This window comes from Triticum aestivum, chromosome 1A (genome assembly GCF_018294505.1).
Source record: "Triticum aestivum cultivar Chinese Spring chromosome 1A, IWGSC CS RefSeq v2.1, whole genome shotgun sequence".
In the NCBI taxonomy this organism is placed as follows: domain Eukaryota; kingdom Viridiplantae; phylum Streptophyta; class Magnoliopsida; order Poales; family Poaceae; genus Triticum; species Triticum aestivum.
Window position 1 is genome coordinate 118,365,270 of NC_057794.1, and position 16,761 is coordinate 118,382,030.

Below are 16,761 nucleotides of genomic sequence, written 5' to 3' on the forward strand. Positions count from 1 at the left end.
AGGAGATGAAAGAGGTTGTGAAGATAATGGGCAAAATCGATGTGCTCTGTAGGATGATTGTCTCTTTATTTGCAGTGTATGTAGCACTCGTGATGTATTTAGTGGCTACGACATGAGCACTTTGCTGAAACTAGTAATGAAAAAAACTTGTGTAGCAGGCTGGGCATAGTGTTGTGAACATCTAATGATTTCTATTAACAGAAATCAGGGGGTATCACCTTTTGCTCATATAAATAAATAAATAGTAGAGGCCCTGTCGGGTAAGCTTTGTTCTCATTCGAAGACGTCAAGCAAATTGCAGTCCAACAACAAACTATGTCATCAAATTCAAGTTTCACAGCCAAATATGAGTACAACTAAACAACAATGTCATCATGTTTTAGTTGTCATACAATCACCAAACACAAATCAGCATACATAACAAGTGATGTTCTCACAGCAAAATACTAAACAACATGTTCATCAGGTTTCAGTTGTCATAGCAAACACAATTTCACATAGTAGATAAAAAAACGTCTTCTGACAGGCAAATACGACAAAAGCAATGTAATCATCATCCGCAGCAGCAGCGTCAACATCTTCGCCATGTGTATCAGTCTGAATCGTAATTCCCCACGGTGTCATCTTCTTCTTCGTCCTCAACGTCCTCGAACATTGGCTTCTTCTTGATCAACTCTTGTATGTCCACAGCACGACATGCAATCTTTTCGCCGACGTCATTGACGTGATGGTTCTCAAAGATATTAGGAACATCTATGTTATCTTGTACATCAGGAGCAGTGTAAGCATCATCTTGTTGTGCAACTTCATTAAACGAATTCCTCTGCTCAAACCTTTGCAATACTCTCCAGTCATTGCTACGTGCAAATGTGTCTTCCAAGAAAAATATCTATGTTGCTTGATTTGCCAAAATAAAAGGCTCGTTGTTCTGGTACGTCGCCTTGACATTGATGGATTTGAAATAATCATCAGCTCTGGGTTTTGCGATCCTGGAAAACAGGTTATACCAACGACAACACAACAGAACCACACACCGATGATCCTTGAAACAGGAGATATACTGCAACTGAATAATGTCTATTATGTTAGCATACATTTTAGTTGTCTCTTTGTCATACGTATCCGTGCTCATGATGGCACTGTTTTGTGTCTTCCTGCCTTCGTTTATGCAAGGGTGTTGTAGCACACATCTCCAATAACGCAAGATTCATAATGTCTTACCCGAGTATCAGGACCCATTGCTAGTGAGTAAAGGGCATCATCAACTGCCTGCCCATCCTCCCGCATCTTCTTAACCTATGGTTAGAAAATAGACAAGCTGATCATCTTATGTACTCAATATATTAAAAAGCTGACAGTGCACTTCAAAAGCTTACATGGTTCTTGAACCATTTCGCAAATCCTGCCATAACCAGTTTGTCAATGTTTCTTGGATTTTGCGGCAGTAACTCCTCTTTGTAGATGCTGCACAACATAGTGATCGCGTCAAACATCTAAATATATAAGAATGTGCTCTAAGTTTAGTAGATTATGATGTATAAGCTGCAGTACTGCACTTACTTGATATAAGGTAGTATCTCAGGACAGTTATTCAACACATACCAAACCATTTTGTCCAAATTTTTAGGTTTGTCCTCTTGTCGACTCTTCCCTGTAACTCGAACAGAATAATCGAAAACATTGAGCCCGGGATTGTCTTCACCCACCTCTTTGTTAAGCTGATCAGCTGTTCCAATGTATTTTGAGCAGAATGTCAACACTTCTATAGCAATGTAGGCCTCTGCAATGGAACCCTCGGGTCTAGCTCTGTTCCTAACATAGCCCTTGAAAGTGCCTAGCCGCGTTTCAATAGGGTACATCCAGCCATACTGTACTGGACCTCTAAGTAGTGCCTCATCAGGTAGATGAATAGCCAAATGCACCATCACATCAAAGAAGGCTGGAGGATATATCTTCTCAAGGTCGCATAGGATAGTTTGTATCTTGTCTCTAAGACGCTCCAAAACATCTATCTTGATATTCCTACCGCAGAGTTCCCTGAAGAATTGTCCCAACTCTGCAACTGCTCTGTATAAGTCAGGGCGGCCCAATCCTCTAAGGATAACAGGTAAAACCCATTGAAGTAGGACGTGGCAGTCATGAGTTTTCAACCCTTGTACCTTGTTTCCATCTGCACTGACTCTCCTTTCAGGGTTGGAAGCAAATCCATGTGGGAATCTCACACGTGACAGGACCTCGCAGAATTCTTTTCGTGTTACCTTGTCCAAGACGTACACAGCTGGTGCCATATCCCGTGGTTTACCTTCATCTTGCACCTGCAAATCCTTTCTGATACCTAGGTGTGTCAAATCAATCCTAGATTTTAAGGTATCTTTCGTCTTGCCTTCAATATTAAGAAGTGTGCCGATAATGCTGTCACATATATTTTTCTCGATGTGCATCACATCAAGATTATGCCTTAGATCCAAATCTTTCCAATACTCCAAGTCCCACAAAGTGGACCTGTGGGTAAACAATAATCTCTCTTCTACCCTGCCATGCTTCCTTTCCCTGCTACCATTACCAGGATGGTTTCCTGGTGTAATATGTCTGACCTTCTCTAATTCCACATGCAACTCATCGGCGGTGAGCCTCTTTGGCGCATCACGATTTTCATGCTTTGCATTGAACACATGTCTTCGGTATTTTCTAGGATGCGGTTTGTCCTTGGCAAGGAAACGGCGGTGTCCAATGTAACAGATCTTGCTAAGTATTGTGTATGACAGCGGATTCCTGTCACAGCGAACATATGCATTGTAACCATGTGTCGTTCGCCCTGACATAGTGCCCAAAGCCGGATAATCATGGATGCACCAAATTATAATAGCACGCAGAAAGAAATCAGCTGGTGGGCTGCTATATAGTCCCGAGTGAGAACACCCTTCCATAGCTGTTGAAGTTCCTCCACAAGAGGCTCCATGAACAAATCAAAATCCTTTCCAGGACTTTTTGGACCTGGGATGAGCAAGGCCATCATGTAGTTTGATTCTTCGGTGCACATTTGGAGGCATGTTGTAAGGGATAACAAGCACTGGCTACATGCTATATATGGCGCTCTGGTGGCCAAATGGGTTAAATCCATCTGAAGCTAAGCCAAGTCTAATGTTTCTCGGGTCAGCAGCAAACTCTGTGTGTTTATCATTGAAGCTTTTCCACTCACTACCATGAGATGGATGGCTCATTACATTCTGATATCTGTACTCCTGGTTCCTAATGCCACAGTACATCCTCTCTTGTTTTAGCATCATGAAACAACCTCTTCAATCTTGGTGTAACTGGAAAATGTCTCAGAACATTATGAGGAATCCTCTTCACAACATCGCCATCTTTCTATCTTGATGATTTGCATTTCGAGCATTCACTTAAGTTGGCATAATCCTTCCGGAACAGAACACAATTATTCTTACAAACATGGATCATATCATATCCAATTCCAACTGCACGAAGGAAATTTTTCATTTTACTATAGGTGTGTGGCAGCTCAGACGCATCTGGGAAAGATTCGCAGAAAGCAGCCAACATCACATCGAATGGTTTGTTGGTCATCCGCTCAGATGTCTTCACCTGAAGAAAGGTGACCATAGCTGAGAATACTGACAGCTTATTTCCTGGGGTGACAGCAACGTTGCATTGTTCCAACATGCGGGCCCAGCGTTTTTCTTCTGCAGGTGAAAGTTCACGGAATGCACGAGCATTTCGTAGCATTGTTTCAATGTTGGTCAAACTCACTGGCTCTGCCACCACCACCTCCTCCTCCTCTTCCACCTGAGCATCAGGCAGATCAAGATGGTGATCTGCTGCTTCCACGTAGTCAATAACATTGACGTTCACAGCTTCACCATGATGAACCCACCTAGTATATGTGACCGACATCCCATACAAGTGTAGATGATTTTGCACAGTTGACTGGGGTCTTGTAACTGAATTCATACAACTTCTACATGGGCAGAGCACATCTGATTTCGGACCACCGTACTCAGCTCTGATAAAGTTCATGAAGTTTTCAACCCCCTCGACATATGCAGCGGAGAATCTTCAAGCAGAAGTTATCCAAGTCCTATCCATCTGTTAGACATACAAATTAGTTCTTCTACTAGATATTACAGGAAAAACATATATGCTTTTTTATGAAGTCTAGAAAAAAATTTACCTAGGTCGATGTCTAAAGCTATGGCAAGATATTTGTACGAGAAGATCTAAGTAACGAAATATATGTAAAGCTAATTGAGAAAACAGATTTGAGTGCCAAATTATGGCAGGCTGTTTCGGCAGCCAATGAGGCCGAGCACACAGCCATCGAACTATCGAAGGCCATCGCAGCAACAAAGATCGAGTATAAAACGGTGTAGAGCTATTTCAGCTAACAGATTGGCTACTAGACCATGGCAATCTATGTCACAATAAATATATGGAAGGATATTTTAGCAACTAATCGGCCTTGGCATGCCATCTCAGCTAAGCAGATTGAGTGCAGAACAGGGCAAGGAAGCTTCTTAACCAGAGCATATTGACAGTAAACTACTTCGGCAAACAGCGAGATTAACAGCGTCTATCAGCTAACATTCAGTGCTACACCGACATGAATGGGGCCTCATTCTAGAATGCGCGTACCATGGGAGAAGCTGACCGCCGTGCGTATCCACACGAACATCGCCAGCGGTGGCGGCACTGACCATCGTGCGCCTCCACAAGAACGTAGCCAAAGGTGGCGGCGCGGCTAGAGGATGGCAGTCTACGAGAGCATACTATGGGAGCGAGAGGATCGCCGAACTGCGGCGCCGACGTATCGGCGCGGCGGGGAGGGCATCTTTGACGGAGCGAATGGAGTGGAGGGGGACAGGGGGGAGGGGGGTTTGGGGAATATTATTGGCTAGTTGGCCGAAGGGTGGTTGAATCGGATTTGGGGGGAATTTTTGGGTGTGGGGGTGGCGGAGGATTTTCGCGCGGTGGGCTGGGGGAGTTTGGTGCATGGTCGGTTTCTCCAACTGCAGTCCCACGTGTCACAGAAGAGGCAAGCCGAAGCGCGTTCCGTTTGTGTGAGCCGTGTGCAGGACCGAACATGTGTGCGGTGCAATGCGACCGCGACAGGAGTGCTGTGAGTGTACCGCATTTTTTCCTTTTAAACTAGGTGCTTCGCCCCCTCAAAAAAAATCTGTTGCTTCGCGCGATCCATTGATACTACTACTAGTAATCCGGTAATCCTGACTAAAACGGCGCGGCCGGGTCTTTTCCCGCGCGATATGCTAGGAGGCTGGCTTAGTTGGGTTTTTTAGGACAAGTAATGCTACACCTACGTAATCCCAGTTACGTAATTAACGCAATGTGAAACGTGTGAGCTGTTGATTGTAGTTGGGGGGAGGGAGGGGCCCACCACCATGAAAATCATGGGAGGAGAGAGAAAGGCAATTTACGTTAACCCTTTCGTAGGTTCCCGTAGATGCAAACACGACATATTTTCATTACATTTCGAACTTTTATAGGACAAAAATAAATAAAAGAAACCCGACCCTAAACCTATTCTACGGCGGCGACCGACGTCCTCCATTTGTGATCTCCATGGACGGGGGCGGGGTTCAAGACCCGTGAAGTGAAGGTGCGGTCTCCGCGAGGAAAAGTAGAACACGGGAGACGGACCGGCCAGTTGGCACACCATGCCCTGCCGCCTCCCATGCCCTACTCATCCTCGGAGGAGTCCCCGACCTCGGCGGTGCCGGACATTGGACGGCGGCAAGTAGGACACGTGGCTGACGGTGCTCCCGTCGTCGGCCGCCAGCGTGGCCACCGCTTGTGCGGCGACTTGAGCGAGGGCGGCGACCTTGAGCTCCATCCCCGAAGACAAGCTCTCCCCCAGAGCGTTCGCGCTTGCGGTGATGGAGGATGTGGTTCCAGGTAGGAGGACGATGCGCTATGGTGTGGAGGTTAGCTGGGCGTTGCCGCTTTAAGTAGCGCATTCCGGTGAGGCCAAGCGTCTGGGTGTGTCATTAAGTCGCCGGAGTTGGTTCCGCGGGCACTGAGCCTCTTAATGACGACATACGAACGGACGGCATGAATGCGGGCAGCTAGCGCCGGCTGGGAAAGCACCGTGAGACGGCGCGGGGGACGAGGGTTTTGGTGTTCCAGGGTAGTCAGCTGCGGTCGTGGCAACGTTGGAGATGCCCTTTGCTCACATGCGATCCCCGCATGTCATTGGAAAAGCAAGATGGCCCGGCATGGTCTCAGGTCCAAAGGATGCAGTTGGCCGCGCTACACCACTCCGCGGACGCATCGCGACGCCCCGTGCATCCTCGACGAGCCGGGTGTTGGGCTGTGTTTGGATTGTGGCCAAAGTGCACCTTGCCAAATTTTGGTCATGACCAAAAGATTGGTCTTTGTTTGGATGGTTGCCATTTTTTTGGCATGCCAATAAACTCTAGCCAACTCTAGTTGATTTTTCTTGCCAATGTCGGCCAAATCATGGGCAACCAATACCTCAACCAAAATTTTGGTCATGACCCAAAGATTGGTCTTTGTTTGGACGGTTTCCATTTCTTTGGCATGCCAATGAACTCTAGCCAACTCAAGTTCATTTTTCTTGCCAATGTCGGCCAAATCATGGGCAACCAATACCTCAACCAAATTTTTGGCTACCCAATGCTTTGACGGGGCAACCTTGGGCACAAACCAAACATACCGTTGGTCGTGCCACAGCACTAACGCCACCCTCGGCAAACTAAAAACGATCGTGTCTAGCGACGATATGAGCGTGTCGCTCACCGCAGTCGCCGTGTCCAGAGGCAGTGCTGGAGCTGCGCTCCGTTGTTGGCCCCAACGACCCACATAAACGGTTGTCGGTGGTGAGGAGGTCGTGGGCCAGCTCCTCCATTGGACTAGTCCGCGCTACGTCGTCCCGACGGGTGTGCCCCACATGTCTGTTTCCCTATTTTCCCGGCCATATTCAAGCGTCAGTGCTCCGCATTGCGCATTAGGCCTTTCACTATGTAGGCCAAGTGAGACAACTTATTGTTTATTTGAGCCGTTCAAGTATAATCATGTGGCATTTGCTTATTTCTCATTCCTCTCCAACCCTCTTCTCCATCGATCATGTCGCCCTCCAGTCGAGTCCATCCTCCCGCATGCCTCATTTGAACATTCCGCTTAGTATTATTTGCATGTACCCACCCTAGTCCTCTTTCAATAGATCTCCAGACCCCGAGGTGAAATCGAGAGGGAACGAGTGGGGGCACGTGATACCTAAGGCGGATTCAAAATTTTGAACCGGTGATCATAGCATCCGCAAATCATATATAAAGGGTATTCAATGTTCGTTTCGTTTTTGAACGTACAATATACTCCCTCCTATCCTTTCTAGTTTACATATAAGTTTTATGTGTAGTCAAAGTATATCTACTTTGATAAAAAAGGTATCAACATTCAACAACGCCAATCAATATTGTTAGATTCGTACATACTCCTAGATTTGTACTCGAGATGGTTTCCAATTTGACTATTGACAAGATTAATAGTACATGAGATGTGTAATGTGAAAATTATATCATTGGAAACTCCTTTCACATACGAATTTGACCGTATGCTTTGTGTAAGTTGTATGTCATATATTATTACTCTAACATTTGGTCAAAGTTAGCCTCAAAAAACGCATTAGACCATGTATGCTTTGTGTAAGTTGCATGTCATATATTATTACTCTAACATTTGTGTAAGTTGCATGTCATATATTATTACTCTAACATTTGGTCAAAGTAGTATAGTGGAAGTGGATCCTCTGACGTAGGTATCCCTTCCTTACCCTCCCTTTCGGTCACTTACTGGTGGACCCCATGCTTGCTAGGCCCCGCATGTCAGTTACTCAATGGGTTCGGCCACGTCAGGGGATCCTCATCCGTAGTATACTCCCTCTGTTTTTATTTACTCCACATAAAACGGAGGGAGTGGTGGTATAATAAATGACGCGGGCGGGGGAGGGGGAGGGAATTCGGTTTGGTCTCAACCGCGATCCCACAAGCGAGCGAAAACGCAAGACGAAGCACGTTCCATTCGGTGAGCGACGTGGAGGGTCCAGCGTGCTGGGCTGCAACGCGAACGCGACAAGAGTGATGTACAGTCAAAACCGATTGACCGGTCATCACCGGAACCACTATTCACACCAGAACCTTCGCTGCTCGGCCTACGCCAGCCACTGCCCTAAAACCACACCAAATCTCCAGCCCATTCCCCCACCTTTTGATCCCCTAGCCCGCATCAAGCGTCCCCTAGTTCGCCGGAAAGCCATGGTGCGCCGCAAGATCACTTACTACAAGATGCTGACGCCGGAGCGCCATGCAGAAATCACGGCGGCGGTCGGCGCCACAGACCTCCTTTCCCAAGCTCGCTTTGCGGCGGGCCAATCCCCGAGTTCTCTAGAGCCAAGCTACGAGGAGGAGGAAGCCGGTCCAATGTTCATGGCAGAGGTCACGGCGCAGAAGGCCCCCGATGGGTATGAGACAATGGATGTCAACTTCGTGCCAGCGTCCGAGTCCCCCATGGTGCAGGCGGACCAGCGGTTCAACATGGCGATACTAAAGGAGGACCGGGAGGCAGAGGCTCAACTCGACGTGGAGTGCGCGCATGCCGCTGCAATCGAGGCTCTCCTGCAGGTGGAACCGGATGCCGTGGATGTGAACCGGGCGGCGGAGGCTCAACTTGAGGCGGAGCGCGCGGATGCCGCTGCCATCGAGGCCCTCCTGCAGGCGGAACCGGATGTCCTGGACTTGAACCGGGTGACAGAGGCTCGACTCGACGCAGAGCACGCGGATGCCGCTCTCATCGACGCCCTCCTGTGGGCGGAACCGGATGTCCTGGACTTGAACCGGGCGACGGAGGCTCGACTCGACGCGGAGTGCGCGGATGCCGCTGCCATTGAGGCCCTCCTGCAGGCGGAACCGGGCGTCCTCGACTTGAACCGGGCTGTGCTCTCGTCCGTGCAGAGCGCCCGCACGCTCCGCTTGAACGAGTAGCTGGAGGCCGAGGACAACCACGGTGAGGAGACACACGTCGGCAGCGACGGCTGGTTCGCGCCGGCAGCTAGAGACGACGAGGTCGTCTCTTTCCGCGAGCAGTGATAGTTTTTCTTTATGTTGTTGTTTTTATGGATCTTTTGCTATGTAAAAACATATATTTGTTATGCAAGTCGTCTGACTTGGGTAAGTCTACCATTTCAGGCGGTTGGATGAATATCCTAAGTCTCCTAACCCTTCTTTCCTTCTTCCTCACCTCTTCTTCTTCCCCAATAGACCACCGCACGGGTCGTACGGATACCCCCCAACATGCAGTTGGATAAACATACTCTATGAATGAAAATTATGTGTCAGCGATAGGATGGCTGAGTTTGGTGTGTTCCCATGCGGCAGCACGTGTCAGTGAGGGTGTGTTCCCTTGGTTGGATTTGCAGCGTGCAGGAGCGACCGTGTGAGGGTGCACTGCGACCGCGGCGTGCAGGAGCGACCGTGTGAGGGTGCGGTGCGACCGCAATAGCCGTGAGCAAGTGTACCTCCTTCTCATTTTGAAAACTTTAGGCAAGCTTGGAAAAAATGTGTGGCGAAGTTTGGCAATGCAAGGCCTAGACCCAAACAGGATAAGTACGTACGTACTAGGAGTACTAGTGTTAAAAAAGAAAGGCTGGGTTTTCCTTCGCGGGATTTAATCGATACAAATCCTCGTTTCACGTGTCAATTAATGCGTATTTTTTTCTCCAAAGACCAAAGAGCTAACCATCTCACTCCTCATCACTTGATTAATGCAGCGCCATGCAAACCAACCTTCTCACTTCCGCATGCATGCAGGGGATATTAATGTCCTTGGTTGCTAACCCCATCAATTTTGCCTTGATTAGTGTTAGTGGCCCTTTGCAAATTGTAATTTTGATATACTGGCCTTGTGTACAAAAAATGGAGGTAGTAGTAACTATATTTGACTTCCTTCCCCATTGCGGTGACGTCGACGATTTTTTTGGTGGTTTGGCGAAGTGCGTTCGACGGAGAACACCATTGAGGGAGACCACGGTAAGTCGTTCGCCAGTGCCGCCTGCAAGCCGAGACAACCGCCTTATTTGCATCCAGGAAGTCCTTCACTAGTACTACTATAACTAATGCGGTGAGATGGCTTCTCGAAGAAGACGATGGAGAAGCAGAGTCAGCAAAGAGTGAAATGATGGTTGCTTTGTCCGTGCTTTTGTGATTTGACGCCTCACTGCTTTGTGATTTGTGATAGAAGGGACAGGGGAGTAGACTCTGTGCTCTATACTGTACTACATGCGTCCAAGCATGGGAGAAAGAGGAGAGACGTTGCATTTTTCTATTCCTTCAATCAATCAATCAGGGAGCTTCGGTTCCATCTTTTTGGCTTTGGAAACACCGTCCAGAATGGTTCCCACGATGCCAAAAGCTATTTTCACATTTGGCTACACATTGTGGATGCCCTTAACTGTACCGCTTGGTTTTGCTCCTGTGTGCTATCTATACAAATCTCAATTATATTGATCTAAAAAAATTATAGAATCGAGATTAGTAAAAAGGAGGTGATTTTGCCGCGCGGATGGCGGGGGGGGGGGGTTTCTTATTTTTGGAGGGCGTTGTCCTGGCGGTTTGCTAACATGCGGTCCCACGTGTCAGTGCTTTAACAAGCCGATCCGCGTCCCACATGAGGCAGAACAACGACAGAAGCAACACGTGATTAAGTTGAAGAAGATGAGGGAGAAGCGGATTCAGCAACGAATGAAATGATGGTTGCTTCGTCCCTCCAACTTAACTGCGGGAAAGGTGCAGCTTTGTGATTTGACGCTTCATTGCTCATTACTACGCTGGCGCCATGACTGGGGTGCTTCACCCCGGCTGCTCTGCACTGTATTCCGGTATGGCACATGGACCCGGTAGCTTGATGTCCCACATGTCGGTGAAAGGGACTAGAAGATTTATGAAAGCGAGCGTTCCACTCTTACGACAGAGGAGTAGACAACACGACGGCCCAGTGAACTGTCACTTGTACTGTATAGTACTATAGTTTTGCTGTTTCGCACGATCCATCGATACAAACCCGATTAAATAGGAAAGGGCGGGATTTTTCCCGTGCGGTAGATGATACTGGCCATACATTTCAAAGGCAATTTTAATGTATGCAAACTGAATAATTATAAGTAACAATATGATATCTAGTAAAACTAAAAACACATATGATTTATTGTCTTAGAGTGTAGTAGTAGTGCTGTATTGCATAGTTGTTAGATGCAACATGCGAGAACGTGTAGAGATGTAGTTTTGGAGGGCCTATAGAGAGAAAAGCATAATACGGTCACCGAACTTCAGAATAAGCTGATTACGGTCACTATATACGTTTTGCGGTGATTATACGGTCACTTGCTCACAGCTCAGCATCGGATTGCACTCTGTGGACCGGCCAAATAGTCTGCGTGGCGCCATGCTGACTAGTTAAATTGACCATGTTCGTTGTGGGTGCTACATGTCAGTTCGCATAGGCAAAAGGTCAGATAAACACAAATTTACGCAGGCGCGGCAAGGCTCCAACCCGTGCGCAGGAATCACCTGGTTGTGTATGTGTCTGTCAGGGCCTGATGTGTGCGCATGCACGTGTAGGTTGAGCACTTGAGCGTGAGAGTGTGTGTTGGTCGTGTGGTGTACTGGTGTGTGCATGCATGCATGCATGCGTGTGTGCGTGTGAGTGTTGCGTGCGTGCGTGCGTGGCTGCGTGTGTACGTGCGAGTGTTGCGTGCGTGCGTGGGTGCATGTGTTTGTGTGAGTGTTGCGTGGATGCAGTTCGTGTGCATGCATGCGTGTGTGTATAATCACCACACCAGCTCCTGTGTGTTAAAACAGACGGCTCAGCATACCAATACAAGGCCACCTTGTCCGCTGTGCCCGCGGTCATGACTTCGAACCACCGTCCAAATATTTTTTTGTCGTTTGTTTTCATTCTTACTAGCAAGATGCCTGTGCATTGCATGTAACATCAAGATGATTTGTATGACTTGTTTATATTGTGAGAGAAAATGATGAATGAGGGAAGGCCTTATTTGCAAATGTGGAGAGGTGTGTGGGTACCTTTTTGCAAATTGCCATAGTTTCTTTCCTATCCGTCAGATATAAATCGGACAGCCTATATTGCAGGATGGCAGGCACACCATCATCACCAACTCTGTTTTTTTATAGGAGTGTATTTTATGTATTTTATAAGAGTGTAGATGTAGAGTAGATACAAGTCGACAGGTCGGCACGATGGTAGTGAGATAATGTGATGCAACACTAGAGGTGCCATGTGGAGCGTTTAACTGGTCAACTAGTCATGTCATGAGCAAATACAGAGTTGTACGGTGAGCCCGTGACTGCATAATAAACACTAAACGTAAATGGTGACCGTAATGAGTGGATTCTGAAGTCCAATGTATGTATCGTGCTTTCGCTTCAAATACAATGATCGTCATTGCATATATTGCGAGAGAAAGATGAAACATGCGTGAATTTTCTGGGGGCTTACTTTTAGAGGACCTGGAGCTTGTTTTGTGTGCATACATGAAAGGGGCGTACAGGGGGGTATGCGATGGAGAGAGAGATGCTCTTTGTTTCTCTTTATTATGACTAACTTTGTATATAGTATAAAAATATACAAATTCACAGTGCGGAATAAATATCATTGTGGGCACCATGCAATGCAAATTAGCGTTCGTACTCCTCCATATAACTTTGTAATGTTGTATATATGTAGAAACTCTAAAATAATTTTTTGGCCACACTTTATTCAAAAGGAATGTTGTATGCGAAATAAACGTGAAGAGAGGGTTTTTAGATCAATGAGGTACATGATGTAACATGTGTGAATGTGTAGTTGATGCATTTGGCAGGGCCTAGAGAGGTATGTGTGTGTATTACGTATTCGAGAGAGGCATGGATAGAGGGGCCGACGGGGGGGGGGGGGCGTGGGAGAGATAGCACGAGAAATGAGAGTGGTCTAGAGAGAGAGACGAATATGACGTCACGACAAGAGATTCCATTCCCTTGATTGTGTATATGCAAGGGGGGAGGGAATAGAGGCACCAGGAAAAATTTTGTGTGTGTGTGGTGTTTGTGTTGGTATGTGTGGGTGTGAGAAGATAATGAGACGTGGGGGTAGAGGGTGTCTCACCGCGTGAGGTCCGGTGGGTCGAGGTGAGGCCCTTCATTCTGTTCCGTCCTGCGCCACATTGGTCGGCCCGTGATGCATTTAGGAAGACCCATGGATGACTAGTCTGTCACGCCCTCGATGCGACTATATCTCCCACGTGTCGAAGCACAACTTAGAGGCATAACCACATTGAAAGCAATGTCGCAAGTGAGGTGATCTTCGCAAACAACCCATGTAATACAATAAGGGAAAAGAGATACATAGTTGGCTTACAATCGCCACGTCACACAATACATGAATAAAGCATTGCATCATCCAGATACAATCAAGGTCCGACTACGGAACCAAAATAAAAGAAGACTACCCCAAATGCTACACAGATCCCCGATCGACCCCAACTGGGCTCCACTACTGATCAACTAGAACGAAACAACACAAAGGGCAAGATCTTCATCGAGCTCCTCCTTGAGCTTGGTTGCGTCATCTACACGGTTCAACGGCACCTGCAAGCTGGTTTTGGAAGTATCTGTGAGTCACGGGGACTCAGCAATCTCACACCCTCGCGATCAAGACTATTTAAGCTTATGGGTAAGGTAAAAGGTATGAGGTGGAGCTGCAGCAAGCGACTAGCATATATGGTGGCTAACATACACAAATGAGAGCGAGAAGAGAAGGCAAAGCACGGTCAATAAAAGTATGATCAAGAAGTGATCCTAGAACAACCTACGTCAAGCATAACTCCAACACCGTGTTCACTTCCCGGACTCCGCCGAGAAGAGACCATCACGGTTACACACGCGGTTGATGTATTTTAATTAAGGTCAAATTCAGGTTTTCTACAACCAGACATTAACAAATTCCCATCTGCCCATAACCGCGGGCACGGCTTCCGAAAGATCATATCCCTGTAGGGGTGTCCCAACTTAGCCCATCACAAGCTCTCACGGTCAACGAAGGATATTCCTTCTAGCGGGAAGACCCGATCAAACTCGGAATCCCGATTACAAGACATTTCGACAATGGTAAAACAAGTCCAGCAACACCGCCCGAATGTGCCGCCAAATCCCGATAGGAGCTGCACATATCTCGTTCTCAGGGCACACTCAGATGCAACTAGCTACGAGTAAAACCAACCCTCAAGTTTCCCCGAGGTGGCCCCGCAGGCAGCTCAGTTTGGACGAACACTCAGAGGAGCACTGGCCCAGGGGGGGTTAAAGTAAAGATTACACTTGAGTCCGCGAAACCCAAGGGAAAAAGAGGCTAGGTGGCGAATGGTAAAACCAATGTTGGGCATTGCTGGAGGAGTTTTATTCCAGGCGAACTGTCAAGGGGTTCCCATTATAACCCAACCGTGTAAGGAACACAAAATCCAGGAACATAACACCGATATGACGGAAACTAGGGCGGCAAGAGTGGAACAAAACACCAGGCATAAGGCCGAGCCTTCCACCCTTTACAAAGTATATAGATGCATTAATTAAATAAGATATATTGTGATATCCCAACAAGTAAACATGTTCCAACAAGGAACAACATCTCCATGTTCCAACAAGGAACAAACTTCATCTTCACCTGCAACTAACAACGCTATAAGAGGGGCTGAGCAACGCGGTAACATAGCCAAACAACGGTTTGCTAGGACAAGGTGGGTTAGAGGCTTGGCTCAACAACATGGGAGGCATGATAAGCAAGTGGTAGGTATCGCAGCATAGGCATAGCAAAAGAGCAAGCAACTAGCAAGCAAAGATAGAAGTGATTTCGAGGGTATGGTCATCTTGCCTGAAATACCGCAAGGAAGAAGAACGAGTCCACGAAGAAGACAAACGGACATAGTCGAACGGATCCTCACAACTCCGGAATAGAACCGAAGCTCACGAGAAAGGCAACCCGGAAAGAAGCAAACAACATAGTAAACAACCACTACAACAACATGGCATGATGCACAACAAGTATGATGCATGTCCGGTTTAATGAAGCATGGCATGGCAACGTGCACAAGGAATCCTACAAATTAAGTGGAGCTCAATATGCAATGGGATGGATATTGATGGAACACCACATTCGAGTTACTTAGTTCGATCTCGTTTATGTACCCAACAAGATTAAATGTTGTTAGCATGGCAAGAGGGTGAAGCAAAGTAAAACTACCTATCTAGTCAAGTTTAAATGAGGCCGGAAGCAACGAACAACAATTCCGGTAAATCCCCATATGCATATATTAGGTTTGGTGCTGTTTTGCCCTAAATCAAATTTTATAGTTGTTAAACATGCAAAGTGATGCCCCCATGTTAAACTAGGCAAAATTCTACCCCATTTACATATAAAGTTTATTACAAACCAAGTTACGGTTATTTAGTTATGAATTAAAGCATTTTAGCATATTCATAGAGCAAAATTTAAACAAACATCATTTTAAACATATTAAACATAGATGAAAAAGGCATATTATGAAACTACACAAAATTCTAAGAAACTTTCATATTAAGTTTGTTTTAATCCGATGTACGATTATTAAGTTATTATATGCATGAAGATGGAGGGGTTTTCTTGAAAACTGGAAACTCTGGAATAAATAGACAAATTCACAGAACAGGAAAAAACTATACTGGGCTGAATCTAAGGAGAGGCCCAGTAAGGCAATAGGCGCAACATAACTATCAAATGCACAAGCACATAATAGTGGAGGGGCTGGGCTATGCTCACATCGGGCCATGGGCCGAAAGTGGAGAAGCAGTTGGGCCGGTTGTGGTGATGAGAAGACGTTGATGGGCCTCGGTGCCCTCATGGCCCAGGCGTGGGGACGATACAGGGGCATGGTCAACGCGCAGGGGATCGAACCGAACTTGGCGCTGGGTCATTCTCCTGGCTCCCCTGCTCGACGCAGGAGCAGGCGTTGACGGGACTTGGCGCTGGAGACGGGCGTCGGCGACGGAGAAGATCCAGGGCGGTGGCTTGGATCAGGAACTGCGGGAATAAAGCGCGAAGGAAGCTGGGAGGCGCTGGGATGGGGATCCAGCAGCGAGACGGCATCCCAGCGAGACCCAAGGCGAGGCAGGGGTCGGCGGCCATGGGGCGAGGCGGATGCGGGCGAGCGAGGCAGGGGAACTTGGCGCCGATCGTCGTTGTACCCGCACGCAGAAGCAGTGGAGACCTGTGCAGAGGGCTTGGGGAGATCCGACCGCGGAGAGATGCCGGCAAGGACGCGGATTGGACGAGGCAGCGGCAGAACTTGGCGCGCGGGCGACGCTGGAATAGAGCAGAGCTTGGGGCGGCTTGGAGCTCCCGACGACAATGGTGAGCGTGTCAAGTCGGGCGGGCCGTGGATGAAGGCCGACTCCACAGCCGTGGGTCCAAGGAGGCACGACTCCGGCGCGCAGGGGCCAGAGATGAGGTATGGACGGGCGGCTTCCATGGCCTCCTGTTCGAACATGCAGAGCACAAGAGAGGGATGAGACAGGGTAAGAAGAAGGGAAAGAAGGCGGTAGCGCGAGGGGATTTGGCTCGGGCGTCGGTGGTCTGCTCCAGTGAGCTGGCTGGTGCTCGGGTGGCTATAGGAGAGGAGCGACGGGCAGAGGA